Source organism: Ambystoma mexicanum, chromosome 12 (assembly GCF_040938575.1).
Source record: "Ambystoma mexicanum isolate Mex_15411 chromosome 12, UKY_AmexF1_1, whole genome shotgun sequence".
Taxonomy (NCBI): domain Eukaryota; kingdom Metazoa; phylum Chordata; class Amphibia; order Caudata; family Ambystomatidae; genus Ambystoma; species Ambystoma mexicanum.
The window spans coordinates 892,956,192-892,976,065 of record NC_090936.1 but is presented as its reverse complement, the minus strand read 5'-3'; the positions used below and the strand labels follow the sequence as shown (position 1 = coordinate 892,976,065).

Here is a 19,874-nt window from a genome sequence, read left to right as displayed (position 1 = left end):
ACTTCCATCACCACTAGGCTCATGGTATTTTTGTAATTGGCAGATTCGTTGAAGTACCGGTGATATTTCACCCCCAAAAAACACCTGGTCTAACTAGGCCCTAATTAACTTGCATGATGTTCGACTTTTCTCTGAAGCCAAAGTCAATATACACCGTATGTATTTGAGAAAAAAGAATGCTCCATTCTATTACTAACAGGTGGTTTATAGATCCCCCATTTACCACCTCCGGGCCAACCATGCACTAGCTCATGGTGGCACCTATGACGACTCCACTGTCAGTCTGGAGGCACATGCAGGGGACAATGACGCACTATTAACCAACAGCATACGTTTGTACACTTCAATTATGTGTATAGATTTTACTATACAATGGTTAGTGTCAAACGGAGAGACCCTAGCAGATTGGTTGACTGCTTTTTGAGAGTTTCTGGGTGCTGACTTTACACACATGGCATGACTGCGCAAATTGTCAATGGAAGTTGTAAACACAAAAATTAAACTAACAGACATAGAGATACCACCAGATCCATTGCAACGCTTGCTGGGGGTTTTAGCAGGTTTCTCTAGATCCAATTAAAGGTTTTATTGGATTTGCCATGGTTCTGGTCAGGTGCTATATTGCTTTACAGTGGGGGCAGCTGGAGACTCTATGGAACCAGCAGCTGTATAACATTTTCTAATGGATGGTGTCCTCCCACGTATTCCTGACACTTGTTGTACAGCTTCAGCTACTTCTCGTAATAAATGTTTGGTAGAGGGCGCTGTGCTTCGATGGTGCCGAGTCGATGTCCCTCGAAGGACTCCGTCGAGGGTGTCATCATCAAAGGCATAGATGGCACGCCCAGTGCCCATTGGCCTCAGTTCTGTTTTTCCGCGATAGCTTTGACGAAATTCGGCACAACTCACAAATTGTCATCTTTGTTTGAACTCCTCAAATATGTCTTCATCGTCGACAACGACTACGAAGTCGAGTTTTTAAAAATTTCGGGATTGCAGATCGGAAATGTCCCTAACGGACCCGCACTGTATCTGCTTGTGGTGCCTTGGAGCGGATCAGGACACCTCTGACTGCTCGAAGTGCCAGTACATGACTGGAAAAGCCTTGAGGGAACTGAAGGGGAAGCTGAAGGTAGACAAAACTCCTAAAAATCCTCTACCCGTAAAAGCTTTCACTGGCGAGTCGAGAGGAGACTCTCTTCGGAGGAAGAAGGCTAAGCGGTCCAGGTCGAGGAGGGGTTCATACCACTCTTCTTCGTCCTCGAAGAAGGCACTGTAGGTCGCCTTCGTCGACTACGTCATCGGATGCTTCCCCTGAAAGAGTTGCTTGCTCGACCAAAAAATCCCCTCTGGCCGAGTGGGAAGTCTTCAGGGCTGAAATGCTTAAGATCTTTGTAAAACAAAAACCTAGCCATGCTCCTACAGAGCCTTCGAAAGAAGCCGGAAAGGAAAGGTCTCAACCTAAGTCTTGCACGCCCTCGATCCTGGGGAAAAAGGCCTGATCCACATTGTGAGCCTTCCAGGCCTCGATCCGATGTTTCATCGAAGGATCACTCGAGACACTAACACAAGTCCAGATCGAAGTCATCGACGCCCGCAGCACCTTCGATGCCAGCCAAACCGATGTCAACATAGATGCCGAAAACTTCGACGCTTGCTATGCCATCTTTGCCGGCTGTGCCGTCGACACCGGGCACCCCTCCTAAAGTAATGACGCTGATAAAGGAAACCCTGACGACCACTTAGGCGTTAAAGCCAGTTATGCCAAAATCTGTCATTCCAGAAAAGACCTATGATCCACTGCCTAAGAAAGATTTTTTAAAATCTTACTTCAATTTGCGAAAGAGTCCAGGTTGAAAATTTACAAACCGCAAGTGGGGTAGATGGCTCACCTGAATTTGGGAAACCAGAGGCTGGCTGGGGAGCACACAGATGCATCCTATAGGCAGCCCATGTCAAAGGTGGTGGATTACATGAGTTGGAGTAGGCCCCCATTGCCATATGAACAATCAGATCCCATCTTGCCTTTCCATGTAGCCTTGCAGAAAAGGGTGTCCAGAAACTGGGAAACTCAGGAGTCCAATCTGGCAGTTGATAAAAACGTAACTAAGAAATACTGCGCTTCCAGTAGAGACCCCCGACTACCTGTGTAAACACCCCACTCCGGAGAAACTGGTGATGCAGGCAGCTACTGCAACATTAAAACAAGCGGCGTACCCTACCATCCCTCCTGATTGGGACGACAAATGCCTAGATTGTAATTTATAATGTTGTTTATAATGTGCCTAATACCCAGAGGTTTCTAAGTGCAGACTCAGGAATCGAACCTGTGTTGCTGTGCGTGGTCTTGCTTCCAAGGCGAGTATGTTGCCTTGAGCTATCCTCCTGAGACAAGATGGATGGGCAAGGAAGGTATTCGCTGCAGGGAGCATGGTACTAAAATCTGCCAACTCCACTTGTGCCCTAGCAAAGTTTAAGTTCTCTATGGGATTGCATTTCCATTGCAGCAGAGCACATTCCTGAAGGGGATGAAAGAGACTGCTTCCTAGCTATTGTTAGGGACGGCAACAAGTCAGTTTCAGGTTTGGATTCTGTGGATGGCATCAGCAGATCCATGGCTACCAGCACTGTTATGCGCAGATTTGCGTGGTTGAGAAAGTCAGGTTTTGCACCTGATGTGCAATCTAGGCTTCTCAACATGCCTTTTGACGGGTCTCACCTTTTTTTGCAACAAGGCTGACAAGAGCCTTGAGAAGTTGCGGACCTCAAAGGCAGCAGACAAATCTTTAGGCGCCACTATTAGGCAACCTCAGCCTTTTCGTCCTAGTGGGCAACCACGGCTCAACCAAGGCTCACAGCACCATTTTGAGCACCAGGTGTAGGTGAGTGTGCTGCCCCCATTCCTTTGACCCATTTTGGGCATTTCGAAAAAATTAAATTCATCCCCCACATGAGCACCAGCTCATTCCCAGTCCCTCCCCCTCATTTCGTTACCTGTGCCCGCCTCCCATCCCTCCAAACCACCCTGATTGGCCAATGGGTCCCATATGTTACATAGTGCTAGGGCAGCCATATGCCTGTTGCAACCCTGCAGCGAAGGGCTCCAAGAAAAAGGGCGACCCCTACAGCAGCAGCTCCAGACAGTGTCTGCAGGTGTCACCAAGGGAGGCTAGGCCCAGCCGTCAACCAGCAGCAACCATCGAGGTAGGTGTGGCCTGGGTGGGTAGTAGAGCAATCGCTGTACTCCAGAAGCCCTGCCACTCTACCTACCCTCAGAATATCGCACAGCAGGCTTTTAATACTAACCAGCTTAACAACTAGACAGGATTGTGAACATTGCCATTGCCACATTTAGATAGAATTGTGAATATTAGCTTGCATCACATGTAGACAGGATTGTGAATGTTAGCCAGTGCCACATGTAGATAGAAATTTGGAGATATTCATGCGCCACATCTAGAAAGAATTTTTAAATTGGCATGTATCACATCTGAGTCTCGGGAGGATAGCTCAGGGGCAACGTGCTCGCCTTGGAAGCAAGATGACATGGAGCACTACAGGTTTGATCCCCGGGTCCGCGCTTGGAAACCTCTGGGTATTAAGTGCGTTATAAATAACCTATCATATCTAGATAGTGAGACCACTAACCAACCCACTAACACACTCACCCTTCTGCATCCACCTCTCAAACTCTAACCAAACACAAACACACCCCTAAAGCACAGCAAACCGCACAAACTTCACTACACTGCAACAACAATTCAAATCGCACATAGTGTCGCACAACTGAACACAACGGCTACCAACCGAAAACCGCACCTAAGCTCAACCAACAGTGATAACGGAACTGAAGCTGCCAACAGCACATCACTGCTCTCTTGCACTTTTCCTGCCCGGTCCCACTAACTCACCCCACCCCCTTTCCTTTTCAGATCACCAGGGGACCACTCCGGTGGTGCTAGTGCGCTGTACAAATGTCCTTTAACATTAACAACCTTGGAGGGGTTGATCTTATCACTACTACTTCTCATTTGGAAGGGGTAGAAGAATGGCCAGTCAAAGGGGCCAGAGAAACTTTCCTCGTGGTGGACGAGGTAGAGGTGCAAAGCCAGCTCAAGCAGCAGCAGCCTCCTTACCATAGGCCACTGCATCAGCTGCCTCAAAACCGGTTTTGAGGTCTTAAGTCACAGTTCACCAGTGGGGGCAGACTGTCTCAGCATCTAGAAGAATGACAAGACTTTACTTTGGATGCTTGGGCTCTAGAAACCGTAGCCCATGGTTACTCTCTTCCTTTCATAAGGAGACCTCAAAACAATCCACCTGGGAACCACTCTTTGAGGATTCCGGATCTGCCCCTTGTGCAGGAAATTTTAACCCTGCTAGAGAAAGGTGCTATTTTTATTTATTTATATAGCGCCTAAAGCTCTCAAGCATTGGGGCGCTAACATGAAGACGTTGAGGCATTTTACCTAGGATCACAAGACAAGCGCTAAGGGGTCATTTAGAGATATAAGTCTTCTGGCTATAGAACCAGTGCCTGAAGCGGAGTGTAACAAGCAGGGGCGTAGGAGACACATAAAATCTGAGGGGGACAGGGGACATCTTGGGGACTTTGCTTTATTTATTTATTGTATTTTAGTCGAAGAACTTGACTTTTCACAAAATTGGAATTAAAATAGCAGTACGTATTAAATTACAAATATCACTGTACAAAACAAGAGAAAAGAAGAAATGAAAAAAGAAGAAAATGAAAGGATGCAGCAGCAAAGAAAATGTCTTTGTATGTTGCATTTCTGGATTTTTCATCCAACTATGAGCTCATGGTAAGAGAGAGGAAATAACAATTACTTCCAGTGGGCCACAGCTAAGACGCCAGCTCGTTAAGAGGCAGATCACCTGTAAGTGGACTCCTGCCAAATAAAGGAGTTGAAGCCTTTTCTGCCAACTGCAAGTTGCTACTTTTTTTGTGTGGGGCAAGGAGACATGTGCGTCTCTTGGATTGGAAAGATGTGGGTTTCAAAGAAAGAGGAAATCTTGTTTGTACCTCTGAGTAAGCCCTGGTATGGGAGTAGAGGGACCAGTTGTGTGATGTTGCTGCTTTGACTGTCCTCAGGGGGTTGGGGGTAGAGCAAACAAGGAGGATGAGCGATCGCAAGCCCTCCCCCTTATAAGCACACCCCAGGTCTGCGGCCGGATTTGTTGGATCCGGGGGATGCCTAGTAAGTGAGGTGTATGTGGACCCAGAGGGGCAGCCCGCTATGTGGGCTGCCCCTCTACTGCCCCTGCGAGTGCCAGGCCAGCCTCTCACGAGGAGTATAGTCCCTCTTATTCCATCTCATGCTGGCTTCAGAGCCTAGCCTTTCTTTGCCTTTGTTGTTCTGAATGCAGAGCTGGACTCTGTTCCTTTCTCGTTTAACATTTGCTGCAAAGCCTGATCTATTTGATTCTCTTATATGTTACTAGGACGGCAGAGCATGGGTCCTCTGCCCTGTTACATTATTCAAAGAGCCCCTCTGGCCTTTCTTTGCCTCTCCCTTGTCTCACTGCTTGCTTGCTTAATACATACCTCCTTGCTTGAACACTCAACATATTCTCCCTATCACATCAAAGGCAACTGCAGTCTGTCTTACCTTCTATTTATTCCGTGTCTTGAATTGGCCTCTTATTTACGCTTTTCTGTCGGCAGGGGAAAAGCATTTGCCAGTCACTGCCATGATGGTTCTACCTGGCCATAAGAGGGCAACAGCTAGCCAATATTGGAAGAACATGGGTATATTATGCCAAAGGCTGGCAACTGCCTTCCTAATGCCTACACAAGAGACACAACACTTGCCTTTGTTTCTAACATTAATTTAGTGGATGAAGAAATGCATGAGCACACATATTGCTTATAAAGGAAGGCGATGATGTCACACTTGGTTAAGCCATTTTGATCACGCCAGGAGCTAATTTCCAGCTGTAATTAAGCGATTACCTTTTAGACTTCTGGCTTTAAATAACATTAGTATCACCTGGAAAGCACAGAGGTTGCTCAACAGGGTTCCTGGAGCACAAGGGGTACCCTACTCTTGGGCATGGATGATTGGAGGGCATTCTTGCCCTGTTTTGGAGCCTGGCCCCTAAAGCCATGATGGGGGGAGGGACCTATTACTTTTGGTTGTACGTACCCTTTGAGGGTGGGAAGACATTGCCTCCTGCTTTAGCCCACTAATAGCTCTGCTTTGCAACTTTATCACACATACCTGTCAGGTGGCATGTAACTCAATGCTACTAATGTTATCAGCCTCAGAAGTCTGGAATCCTTTGCCACATCAATTAGGGTACAGGCTTGCCACCTGAGACTTACCCATGTCTGAGTCGGCATCTGTCTCCCTGTGGGGAAGACACATGCAGAAAGAGCAGGGCACAGTGCCCTTGTGGGTTTTTCACACTTCTTCCTCGGGGTGGGCACAATTCACTCCGCAGAGAAAGTGGCACATGCTGGGCAACATTCTCCCACTTTGACAATGTCACCCAAAGAGCGAAATTTGCCATTTGAAATACCTCTGTCAAATAATTATTGCGCAATCCACACTGATGGGTTTCAGCACCTGCTTAACGCGAGATGGCAATTAAGGGCATTTGCCAACGCACTCAAGAAGCACAGGACACCCTCTTGCCAGTGACATGTCATGCTCACTCCTTCTGATCACGAATTGGCATTTATCTGGGGTCATGTTAAATGTATTTATTTATTTATTACATGTGTAGCATCACACAAAACCTCCAAGCATCAAGGCACAAAGTAAACTGCATGGAGAGGACCACTTCCATTGACGCACATTTTTACTTTTCCACCACAAAATGGAAGATTTTAACGTAAAAGGCAGGTGAAATCAAATTGCTTTTCGACTTTGGAAGAGTGTAAATACCTCACACAATTAGCGATTGCTGGCGGAATTGCAATGGCTTCCTCTGGACTCTGCCTGCTTTTACCAGGTTTCATTTCCAAGCAGATCCCAGAGGAATCCCTTTCCTCATTTCCAGCATGAGAATCCATGATGGCAGTAAGGCCGCATTTGTCTGGTGGAGGGGAAAATACAGGGAGTCCTGGTGTGTCCACTCGGCTCCCGAACTCCAGCCAGAAAATACACGAAAACATGGCCCATTAAAAAAAGCGACAGTAATAGTGTTTTCCACCACTTTTTTTGAACCAATTGACCTGGAAAATGCTGTGTTGCATCGGAAGCTGAATGCATTCACTCTGCCTATTATTCCACCTGAAGATTAAGCCAGGTGCTGAACACAGGTGTTACATATTCCTGTGCACAATCTGAATTTGGAGAATTAACAACTGAGCTACCTTACAAATATCATCTCCTCTGGGGCTTTACTGTCTTAACCCCTTAACTGCAATGGGTATTTCCCCCCAGTGCCAAGACCTTTTTTGGTGATTTTGTTATGTCGCCATTCAATCCCTTGTAACTTCTTTGTTAGATGAGATGTCTCGGCCAAAGTTGCCCATTTGCGGGTGTTTTCCGAAAATGGCAATAAAATGTACAAAGAAGCCTGTGGTGTTTTCCTTGTAAGAGCTAGGAACAAATGGTTTGCTGTGCTGGATTTGCCATTTTTTAGGCTTTCAAGAACAGATTGAGTGGAAACCAAAATAACATATTTTGATATGCTTGTCCAAAAGGACATGCATCGACGGAATGGAAGAAAAGGGTAGGAAAGCTGAATGGGAAGCCCGAAAGGCATACATTTCTGAAAAGTAGACAATATTCCAAGTTTAGGAAGGGTTGATTTGCACAGATAACAACTATGTAGGGAAAGATTCCATAGTTTAGGGGAAATCGGGAAAATGACAGAAAAAAACCACAATGTCTGCACATTTCACTCTGGTCACTCACCGAAACACGCAGCCAACAACACATGGCCTACCTTCCCGCGTTCCCACAGGTTTCCCGATGAAAACGGTACCTCACATGTGTGGGTGCACCTGCCTGGGTGCAAAGGGAAAAGCCTAAAACACTGGTAACCGCAAGTCTTTTCGTACAGCAGATTTTAAGGAATTTTGCTCATGTGGACAACCTACAGATTTGGGCATAGGGTGTTGAAGCCACGATGGAAAACAGGGAACCCCATGCATTTCCGAAAAGAAGACACCCGTGGGAATCCATAGAGGTCTGACCTCCGCAAATCGCCCCTTAATTTATGACCCACTATCCCTGACAGTCTGAAATTTTGTGGAAAAAACACAATTTTCACTTTGTCTGGGATTGTGGGTAATACATTCTGGGGCAATTCAATCAAGTCAGACCTCTGTGGATTTCCACGGGTGTCTTTTCAGAAATGCATGGGGTACCCTGTTTTCCTTCGTGGCTTCGACACCCTAGGCCCAAATCTGTGCGTTGTCTCCCCAAACCTTTTGGGGGTTTCCAGTGGTTTAGCCTTTACCCTTTGCACCCAGGTAGTTGCACCCACACATGTGAGGTACCGTTTACATCGGGACACCTGTGCGAACGCGGGATGGTAGGATATGTGGTGTTGGCGACGTGTTTCAGTGGGTAACAAGAGGGAAATGTCTGAAAATTGTTGTTTTTTTCACTACATTTCAGACTTTGCCGGGGATTGTGGGTAATACAATCTGGAGCGATTCGCGCAAGTCAGACCTCTGTGGATTCCCACGGGTGTCCTCTTTTTGGAAATGCATGGGGTCCCCTGTTTTCCTTGGTGGCTTCGACACCCTAGGCCCAAATCTGTATGTTGTCCACATGAGCAGAATCTCCTCTGCCGAAAGGCTTGGGGTTACTAGTGGGTTAGCCTTTTCCCTTTGAACCCAGGTAGGTGCACCCACACATGAGGTACTGTTTTTGTCGGGACACCTGTGGGAATGCAGGATGATAGGACATGTGTTGTTGGCAGCGTGTTTCAGTGGGTGGCCAGAGTGAAATGTCTGAAAATTGTGGTTTTTCCACCAAATTTCAGAGACATTTCCCTCTGCCCACCCACCGAAACATGCCGCCAACAACAGATGTCCTATCTTCCCGCGTTCCCACAGGTGTCCCAACGAAAACCGTACCTCACATCTGTGGATGCACCTACCTCTGCGCAAAGGGAAAAGGCTAACCCACTGATAACCCCAAGCCTTTCGGTAAAGCAGATTTTTCTCATGTGGACAACCTACAGATTTGCGCCTAGGGTGTCGAAGCCACCAAGGAAAACAGAGAACCCCATGCATTTCCAAAAAGAAGACAACCGTGGGCATCCCCCTTTCCACTAAAAAAATCCATGGTGCTTTAGTGACCCCCAAACCCACCCAAAACAAGTTATAATTTGTTTTATTTTTGTTTTGCCCCTTTCCTAGGGGCAGATGGGCACATGTGTGTAGCCATCTGCCCCTGGGGGGGGCAAAATGTACTGCCCCAGGCTTGGGGGGTGGCTCTGCCAATATTTGCAGTGGCCTCCCCCCACTCCAAATGGATGGGGGCATCTCATGCACCCCTTCCTAGGGGCAGAAATATGCCCCCAGGGAAGGCTACGTAAGGTGCCCCATCCACTTAGGGTGGGGGGAGAGGGCCACCCCCCTTTCAAACACAAAAAATCCTGGTGGTCTAGTGGCCCACCCACCCCCAACCAAAACAAGGTATAATATATATATTTTTGTTGTGCCCTTCTCTTGGGGCAGATGGGCACATAATTGTGGCCATCTGCCCCCAAGGGGGTCAAAACATACTGCCCCAGGCTTGGGAGGGGTGGCTCTGCCAATATTTGCAGTGGCCTCTCCCCCCACCCCAAATAGATGGAGGGCATCTCATGTACCCCTTCCTAGGGGCAGAAATCTGCCCCCAGGGAGGGCTACATAAGGTGCCCCCATCCAGTTAGGGTGGGGGGGTGAGTACCACCCCCTTGCAAAAATCCCTGGTGGCTAATGGTCCCACCCAAAACTACGTTTTTTGTTTTTGTTTCCCCCCCCTTCCATGGGGGCAGATGATCACCCATCTGCCCCCAGGGTATTGCCCCCATGCTTTGGGGGCCAGGGGGGAGAGGGCAGTTTACATAGTAAGCAGCCCCTCACCCCACTTCAAAAACATATCCCTGCACGACACACCAAACACATATTCTGGGGGGGATAAATGACATTACATCCCCCCCACTTAAAATTGTGGGGGGGATTTGTCCCCCCATGGCCTACGCCCATGGTAACAAGGGATGACACTCCCCTTATTTTTTGATACCTAAGAAGAACGGAGTACTGAGACCCATCTTGGACTTGAACAAATTCCTCAGGAAGGACAAGTTTAAGATGGTCACACTTTCTCAGATCCTTCAGGCCCTCTAACTCCAGGATTGCGTTCAGGATGCTTATTTTCATGTGCCAATCCATCTAAAGCACAGAAAATACCTGAGGTTCGCAGTTGGCAGTTCTCATTAGCAATTTTGGTTTCTGCCATTTGGGTTAACCTCTGCCCCAAGGGTTTTCACCAAACTGATGGCAGTGGTGGCAGCGAGTATCAGGAGAGGGGGGATTCGCGTCTACCCCTACCTGGATAATTGGCTGATCAGGGAGCGATCTCCCGAACAAGCCCTGGATCATCTCAATGTCACCTGCCACACGATTCACAGACTGGGCTTCTCCCTCGAAGTCCCATATGACACCTTCTCAAAAGCTCCAATACATCGGAGCTGTACTAGATACATCCTTCGGAAAGAGCTCACCACCTGAGATGAGGGCTGAAGACCTTCTTCAGATGGTTACCAAATTTCAGAATGCCCACAGTCTACCGGCCTTTGATTTTCTAAGGTTGCTTGGCCCCATGGCATCCTGCATTTTTCTGGTGCCAGAGACTCTCCTGAGAATGAGATACTTTCAATGGGTTCTAAGAACTCAACAGTCCCAGTTCTCAGGAAAGATTTCGGACCTACATAAGATTCCAACCAGGGTCTCACAGGATCTTCTGTGGTGGGCCTCCGAAGAACGTATTCTGAAGGGAGAACCTTTTTGGCAACCATGGCTGGGGATGACAGGAGTGACGGACGCCTCACTCACAGGGTGGGGATCCTATGCCAACGATCTGAAAATCAGCAGTCATTGGTCTCCATCGGAGTCCAACCTACATATCAATCTTTTGGAGCTGAGGGCAGTCAGACTAGCGCTGAAGGCCTTTCTGGCCTTTCTATGGGGAAAGAATGTCCCGATAATGACGGTCAACACAGTGGCCATGTACTACCTCAACAGGAGAGGAGGTGTAGGGTCACTACGACTGTGCAGAGAGGCAGTGCAGCTCTGGTATTGGGCAATTCAAGAAGAAATCTCCCTATCGGCAGTTCACCTAGCCAGAGAGGAGAACACAGCGGCGGATGCTCTGAACAGGCAGAGCACATTACCAGCCCAGGAAGTCCTTAAAGAGATCTTCACCCTTTGGGGAACCCCTCAAGTAGATCTGTTCGCCGAGGTCAACCGTAAGTGCGAACTGCACTGCTCAAGGGAATTACCCCCGAGAGGAGCTCTAGGAGACGCGTTCATAGTGGACTGGGAATGTCCACTCCTGTACGTGTTTCCTCCAGTCCCTGTCATTCCTCATGTGATCAAGAGGTTGAGGAGGTTCGGGAAACACATAATACTAATTGCCCCAGATTGGGCCAGGAGTACGTGGTACCAGGACCTTCTAGACGTGTCCGTCTGTCCTCCGATGCGTCTTCCACAAAGAGAGGACCTTCTCTCGCGAGAGGATTGTCGTGTTCTCCATCCAGAGGTCAAAACACTCAACCTTCACGCTTGGTTTCTGAAAGGCTGAGATATAAGGATTAGGACCACCCGGATGACGTAATGGAGGTTTTGCTTACAGACAGAAGGCCATCAACAAAGTCTTTGTACTGTTGCCATTGGAAAACAATTCTGCAACTGGTGCAGGCAAAAGAATGTAGATCCTTTTCAATGTAAAACACCAGATGTTTTATCCTTCCTTCTATCTTTAGCCAATCTGGGGCTCCAGATTGGTACCAATAAAGGCTATTTGGTGGCGCCGTCCATTTTTAAGCGCTCATCAGAGGAATGTTTCTACTTCAAAATTCCACTGGTGACCCAATTTCTAAAGGGACTCACCAATGTGTTCCCCCCCATCCAGGGATCAAGTCGATGGTACACGCGGGGGAATGGAGTCCACCCACTTTATTCAGAGAGTGGACTCAGTCCCCCCAGCTAAAAGAGAAACATTGGATGTACTCTTTGAATTTATCAATTAAAGCCGACCTCTGGGATCAAACTGCAGTCATCAGGTTTGTAGCCCGGACACTTCACCACTGCACTATTAAACCTGATGAAAAATAACAAACTAAAGGTGAAATATCCCGTTTCGGTACTGCAGGTCCCAGGGAAAACATTTGTATTGGTTCTTGGAGTTTAAAACATGCACACCTTGTAACGTTTTGAAAAACACTATTAGAAGAAAATATCCTGTCTTGGTTTTGTGTGTGTTGATTTTGTGAAAGGTAAATGTCATTCGTCCTGTTCAATTTCGGTGGTAATACAAAGCCAATTTAATGAAATCTGCATATTTCACCTTGTTATGCTAATTTCTGGCAAAGTCACATCCCATTGCGTTTGTTGATGAGTCCCCCACTTGAATTTTTAGGACTTGACCCCTGCCCCCATCTCCTTTCCAGGTTCCTATTTTGGACCTTAATCTGGTTCTAAAATACCTAATTTGTGCAACCTTTGAACCTTTACACTCATGTAGTTTAAGTTTGTTAACCTTTAATACCATCCTATTGGTAGCTCCAACATCAGCCCGTAGAGTGAGCGAGTTGCAGGCACTTTCGTCCAAGCCACCCTTTACTATCTCCCATAATGATAGGGTGGTTTTAAGGGTCAAACCTTCATTTTTGCCCAAAATAATTTCTGATTTTCATATAGGTCAGAAAGTTGTTCTACCTTCTTTCTATCCCCCACCTTATTCTAGCAAGGAGGAGGAAAAACTACACAGGTTAGACCCTCAGAGGGCGTTAAGCTTTTACATATCAAGAATGTCTAAGATACGTGTTGATCAACTTTTCATTGGGTATACAGGTCACAAGCTGGGTCTGGCTGTTTCTAAACAGACCTTATCCAGATGGATAATTCTGGCAATCTCAGAATGTTACAGGCTTGCAGGGAAAGAACCTCCTGAAAGCTTAAGGGCCCATTCCACCAGGGGCATGGCTACCTCTACAGCCCTGCAAAAGGGTGTACCAATTAAGAACATTTGAGAAGCGGCAACGTGGTCTTTCATCCACACGTTGACTAAGCAGTATTGCCTGGAGTCTTCCCTTTTTAGGATAGTACTTTTCATTTTTATTTTAATAAGTTTTTATTAGTTTAATAGAATGTCAATGATACAAATATCAATACAGTGCTAAAGTCAATATGAACAAAGAACAGATAGTTAACATTAGTGCTAGGTAACTACTAGTAGCGATATTGATATAATAAACACTTGATAAAACAGTTATGTTGCTGTACATAAATGAAGGACCAGAAAAATAAAAATGTATAAGCATATATTGCTACATGAAATCTACAAATATTGTGATTATATGTGGGGAGACAAAAGAGGAAACGGATACATACTACAGACAAATGGGAGGAGGGGAAGAGTGGGTATAATGTGGCAATGCATCAGTCAAAAATACATGCTAACTGTAATTATAAAACAGGCCAAGGCAGTCAATAAAACATTTATAAGATAGCTGTAAAGTTGAGAGTAAATTAGTAGATTCAGGTGCCATGTGTAGTGGGTGGCATTGAAGCAGTTGAGATATCACCTAAAGAAAAACCATTTAGCATTATATTTAGGAGTAGAATTAAGATTGTTAGCCATACAAAGTTCCATTCTTTGAATGTGACAAATATAATTCCACCATCCTCTAATAGAAAGAAAGGGAATATTTCCATTTGGCAGCGATATATTTCAATGCTATAACAATGAATAGATCATACAGTTTGGCTGATTCTGGTGAGATGTTGGAAGTTTTAGCTAAACTTCCTAAAATGATATTTAGAAAGGATAGCAGGATATTCACAGAAAAAACGGGTCTGATGAACTTCCATACATCCTGCCAAAAGCTGAAGGTAAATGGACACTCAAAGAACATATGTATATATCTGGCAGGTGTCATGCTGCAGGACCAACATTTAGAATCAGTTATTTTTAGACTTTGCCAGTTTTGCAGGGGTGATAAATGCTCTGTGGATACAGAAGAAATAGTGTTGTGTGATATTTGCTGATACCGATATATTTTTGATTTTAGAGAACAGAAGGGACCATATATGATCATCTAGTGTGCAGCCAAGATCAGTTTTCCATTTGAGACGAATTGAACAAACTTCAGAAGTGTCAGCAAGAACATTGTAAAATTTTGAGGCTCCGACGTCTTTGACCATGGTGAATTGTAATAGTCTGGAGAGAGAATCTCATAAGAAAAGCGAGTGAGTGCATCTATGCAGGAGTTGACTAGCCTGTTATAGAATTCCAATTCTGCCTTGGGGATGTCAAATTGAAGTGATAGTTGATGAAATGAGAGAATGGATGGGCCATGAACAATGTGTTGAATAAATCTGATGGCTTTTTTTAACCATTATCTCTGACTTAAGACCTTGTTATTAATCACAATGTTCCTGTTGAACCAACGTAATGGGGAGAGGCACTTATTGGGAGTTTTAAAATTAGGAAAGAGAAAAATGTATAGGGCTGAGACAGAGGCTTTGATGGGAGCAGAGATCAACAAGGATACATGTTTAAATATGTAAATGAGGTCAGTAACATAAGGGTGAGCCGAATGCCTCTCTAAAGTACACCATGTGGGGGTATCAGAAATGTGTGGGTCAGCAAACCAGTGACGGGATTGTTTTAGAAGAAATGCGGAGTAATGGAGTTTAAAATCTGGAAATCTGACGCCACCCATGTTGTTAGGTGTTTTCAACTTGAGCAAGGCTATTCTTTTACATTTTCCAACGCCCCACAAAAAAATCAATAGAATAGATATATTTTAAAAAGGACAGAGATAGGGGATCCGAAAGAAGCTGCAAGTAGTATAAAACAATAGGAGAAAGCATAATTGTAATAGTGTCTAATCATCACCACCATGAAAGATAGAGGGGGGGCATCTTGAAGTTGGATCTTTAAGCTTTTCTAACAAGATCTGAGTATTGAGTTGTATGGTATCTTGGATGGTATGGGCAAAACGGATACCTAAATATTTAATGGAGACACCACACCATTTGAAGACAAAGGAATTGTAGGGTCTTTATCTGGTTTAGGGAATATGATGATTAAAGCTTCTGAAAATGAGCCAGATGTTGATTTTTGAGTAATAAAACAGGAGAAAAGTGTTTTGAGCTTTGGGGAAAGGGACTTAGATAGACTATCATAGAATTGAGTGGATAAGCCATCGGGACCTGGTACTTTACCTTTGCCCAAGCCTTTTATAGCCAGCGTGATCTCCTGAAGTGTAATCTCATTGTCTAGATGAGAAAGGTCAGTTTTTTGGTATGCTGATCTACTAATACTATTGAGAAAAGACTCAATGTTATTATGAGGAATGTTTTTTTTTTCAGGAGTATATAGATCAACATAGAACTTTTTAAAGCAGTTTAGTATATCATCAGAGCGATTATACGAAATGCCAGAGGTATCTTTTATATGGGATATGTGAAACCTTCCTTTCTAATGCCTTGCCTGCTTTGTTAGATGTATGATAGGTTTTTATTTTATATTTAAGAATGGTCTCTGCAGCAAGATCAGTAATATATTTATTGATTTGGAAACGTAGCTTTAAGACCTGACGAAGATTTGCTGGCCTAGGGTTCTGATAATACCGTTGCTCAGCTTGGGTGAGTTGAGAATAAAGATCATCTAAGTGTTTTTTTCGTAGTTTCTTTTTTTTGCCCGAGAAAACCATGATGTGACCTCATAGAGATGCTTTGAATGCTTCCCAATTATTTACAACAGAAAAGTATTGATGTGGAAAATGTATGTACCGATTGAATGAACAAAGGGTCTTGTAGATAGAAGTTGTTGAGTTTCCATCGGGTAGAAGTTTTGGTTATGTCTGAAAGACAAAAGGAGGTACTTACTGGGTCGCGGTCTGAAATAATATTAGAAATGTTGGCATAGACAATGGAACCAGTTAGGGTTTTGGTGGAGAAGATATAATCCAGGCGTGATAATGTGTTGAGGGGGTGAATAAAAGGTATAATCAAGTTGTGTGGGGTGGGACAACCTCCCAGTGTCATTTAGTCCTGTTTCAGCTAGACAGTTCTTGAAGGTCTTATGGGTTTTGTTAGTTTTAAACATACAGCTGGATTTTCGATCAAGAAATGGGTCAAGGACCTGATTAACATCACCACACGTAATCAGATGGTTAAAGTTAGTTTTGAGAATCATTTGTTTGACAGAAATCCAAAAGTTGGGATCTGGCATTGTAGGACTGTATATGTTTAAAATGGAAGCATGTGTAGATCCCATAAGTTTCACCCAAACCCATCTGCCGTTAGTATCAGCACCTTGTTCTAGAATTTTAAAGGATTGTTTTTTACTAATTAATATGGCAACTCCATATTTATTTTTTTTTTGGCTACAGGAGGACTGGAAATAACCTCATTAACCCAAAGGGACTTAAGTCTCATAGTTTCTTTATTAGATAGGTTTGTTTTGTGTAAACATGCAACTGATGGTTAGAATTTATTAAGGTGTGAGATGATTTTACACCTTTTTATGGGATTATTACAGCCTTTAATGTTCCATGTGATACACAAAAAGATCATTAATCATATCAATAGTGATGGACATAAAGCTTGATAATATTACATAAGTTAAGATTCAGTACAGTAGCAATGCAGTATAAAAGATAGATACCCAAGTAAAGACACATAAGGTTAAAACATTGGGGGTCAGGGAAGAGGGTAGGGAGTCTGATCATGTGCTGTATATTTATAAACAAGGAAACAAAAATGGCGGAAGAGATCAGACATGACAAGGGAAAAAAGGGAAGGAGAAAAAACATTGCAGGGATAGGTAACGCCTTCTGTCGTCAAAAGGAAAAATAACGACTTACTGTTCAAGATGGGTGCAGCTGCAGCGCCAGCCGCACCACCTTATAGTAATTGAATAGCAATGGCATTAAGTAGTAATAGAAGAAAGAAAAAACAGGTAAAAGGAACATGTTTTCAAGTAATGGTTAAGGTTGAGGCATTAGTAGGGGAGGATGTATCCATGCCTTCATTTTTTATGGATTTCATGAACATTCTTGGGTCGGCTGGGTCATCAAACAAGGCTGTGCAACCTTTTTGCATAACTTTGAAAGAACACGAGTGGTATAGCCCATATCGGATACTAAGCTGCTTTAGGGCAGGGCGATAAGATGGGATAACGTTTCTGCGCTTGGCTGTTCTCTTGGCAACATCTTGAGAGATTAATAACTTGTTTCCATGCCAGATGAGGGATTTACGTTCCTTAGCTGTAGATCTAATGAGCTGAAGCTGGGAGTATTCCAAGAGGTAGAAAATAAGTGTTCTGGGTGAAGGACGAGAGGTGATGGAGGTAATAGGTTGACCAATTCTATGACCACGCTGTATGTTAAATGCTGTGTCCGGGGATAAATGTAGTATGGCAGGTAAACATTTTTGCAGGAAAGCAATGGGATTTGGGCCTTCAGAACCTTCAGGGAGACCAGGAATTCGTAGATTGTTATGTCTACTGCGGTTTTCTAAGTCTTCGTTATGTTTTTGGAGATCTTTAATGGACTTTTCAAGCTGTACAACTCTGGGGGATAAATCTTCTATTAATCCCACTCTCCTTTCCACTTCTTCCACCCTATTGTCAAAACCCTTCCATCTCATCGAATTGTTGAAGCTAAAGATTTGTGGTCTCGATGAAAGGTTTACAAGCTCTAATTTCAGCAAGTATGGCTTCGATGGCAGGGTCAGAAATACGTAGCGGAGGAGGTGAGTCACGTTTAGGTCTCTTGAGGTTTGTCGATGCAGAGCTGGTTTCTTTTGCCGTAGTCACATTTTTTTGATTGCCTTTGCGATCAACCACTTTTAACTGTGCTTGTAAGCCGGATTTAGGTATCAATAGCCAGAACAGATTTTAAAGCGAGGATCCAGTAGTTGAAGATCAAAAATATGATTGTGCTGTCAACAATAGTGTTATACGACCTTTAATAGTTGTATAGAATGACGTGCTGACAGGGCTTATTGGGTTCATGGTGGTGGTTTAATGTCTAATAGTATGCAATTCTTATTTCCATATTATACAGACTACTTATCTCAATAATTCGAGATCAAAGTGAATAAACAGATAATAATGAGCAGACTAAGATGAGAAAAAATAATATAGTCCCACCAATTTATATGAAGAAGTAAGCAAATGTCATGTATTCCAACCGTAAATCCGGGCTTGGTGAAAGGTTGTGCAGAAATTAGGCGAAGAGCATCAAGGTTCAGATGGAAACCGCAGAGGTTGTGGGTGATGAGGAAAGAAGCAGTAGATTTAACTCTTTCCTTTCCTTAGCATAAGAAATGCCTTGGTTGCATTTAAATTAGATGTTAAAATAGAGATGAGCGTGCAAATAGTAAAAGGCAGCATGGATTGGCTGAGGTCTTATTAGCAGGATACTTAGTATACTGTGATATTAGAATGTTTCCAGGGTAAAAAATATAACTGACAGCAATACCCCCTTCTGCTGCCAAAACATTCAGTAAAAACAAAGTTCCAGTGAGGTAAGCTATTATGCAATGGCTTTAAACTTGCTGCATTTCATGCGTAGTGTTGTCTTCAAGTTTAAAATAAATGGGGAAAAAAGAAAATGTTCTTATTTTTATTCTTTCCCCTCCTGCAGTTGGCCTGCAGTACCAGAGGTGGCGTTGTGAGATTGAGGAAGTCCATACGGCCGAAGCCGGTGCGTCGCGTAGAAAGGAACGCCGCTCCTCCACATGAGGAGTGGCGCGTCACCGGGCTGCGGTCGTAGCTCCGGCGTCGTCATAACCTTCTGATCTGCCAAGCGGCGATAAGACCTCCACGATAGTGTTCATGGATGCAGGGGCGCTTGATTATAAAGAGAGGAAGGTAGAGCGCCAGACAGAGCATATAAATGCCAATATAGGTAGTGGTGAGACAGAGCTGCTGTGCTAGGCGGCCATCTTCTTCGGTGTTCATACACGTCCCCCACCCCCCCCCAGCGTAGTACTTTTGACAAGGCAGTCCTGCACCCCGTCCATGAAAATATATGAATCCAAATTCTACTTCCTGCTCCAAACCAAATACTGCTGTGGGAGTCTGTCAAAGATGAGGAATGTGTGGGAGGACACAATCCATACGAAGAACAAGTTACTTACCCCTGGTAGTGTTCTTTCCACTGGATGTTCCTCCCATGTATTCCCCATCGCCCTCCCATCCTACCCCTCAGTATGATTTCCTGTGCTATTACAGCTTCCTTTCCATCAATTTGAGTACGGTCAGTCGTGTGTTTTGTGGGTATCTCTGGTGGTAAAGGTGAACAACAGAACTGAGGCCAACGGGCAATGCACATGCTATATATGCCTTCAATGACATCACCCTTGACGGAGGCCTTCAAGGGACATCGACTCGACATACAGCGCCCTCTGCCAAATGTATTTTTCCAAGAAGCAGCTGAAGCTGGACTACAAGTGTCAAAGATGAGGAATATGTGGGAGGAACATCCAGTCGAAAGAACGTTACCAGGGGTAAGTAACTTGTTCATCTGCTGTATACCTTGATACAGGAATGGAACGATGATTCGGAAATTAGTTTTGTTTCCTCTTTGGTTATTTAAAGTCTAAATTGATTTGTGCAAATAGATGATTGGATGTTCTTTGTTACACATGTTTTGATTAA

The 19,874-nt window shown here is 44.5% G+C and overlaps 1 protein-coding gene across 2 annotated transcripts in view; it reads left to right on the top strand.

Annotated features, from left to right (window-relative positions):
• BLTP3B (bridge-like lipid transfer protein family member 3B) overlaps window positions 1–19,874 on the top strand; it is a 2,399,137-nt gene that overhangs the window by 772,897 nt on the left and 1,606,366 nt on the right. The window lies entirely within an intron of this gene.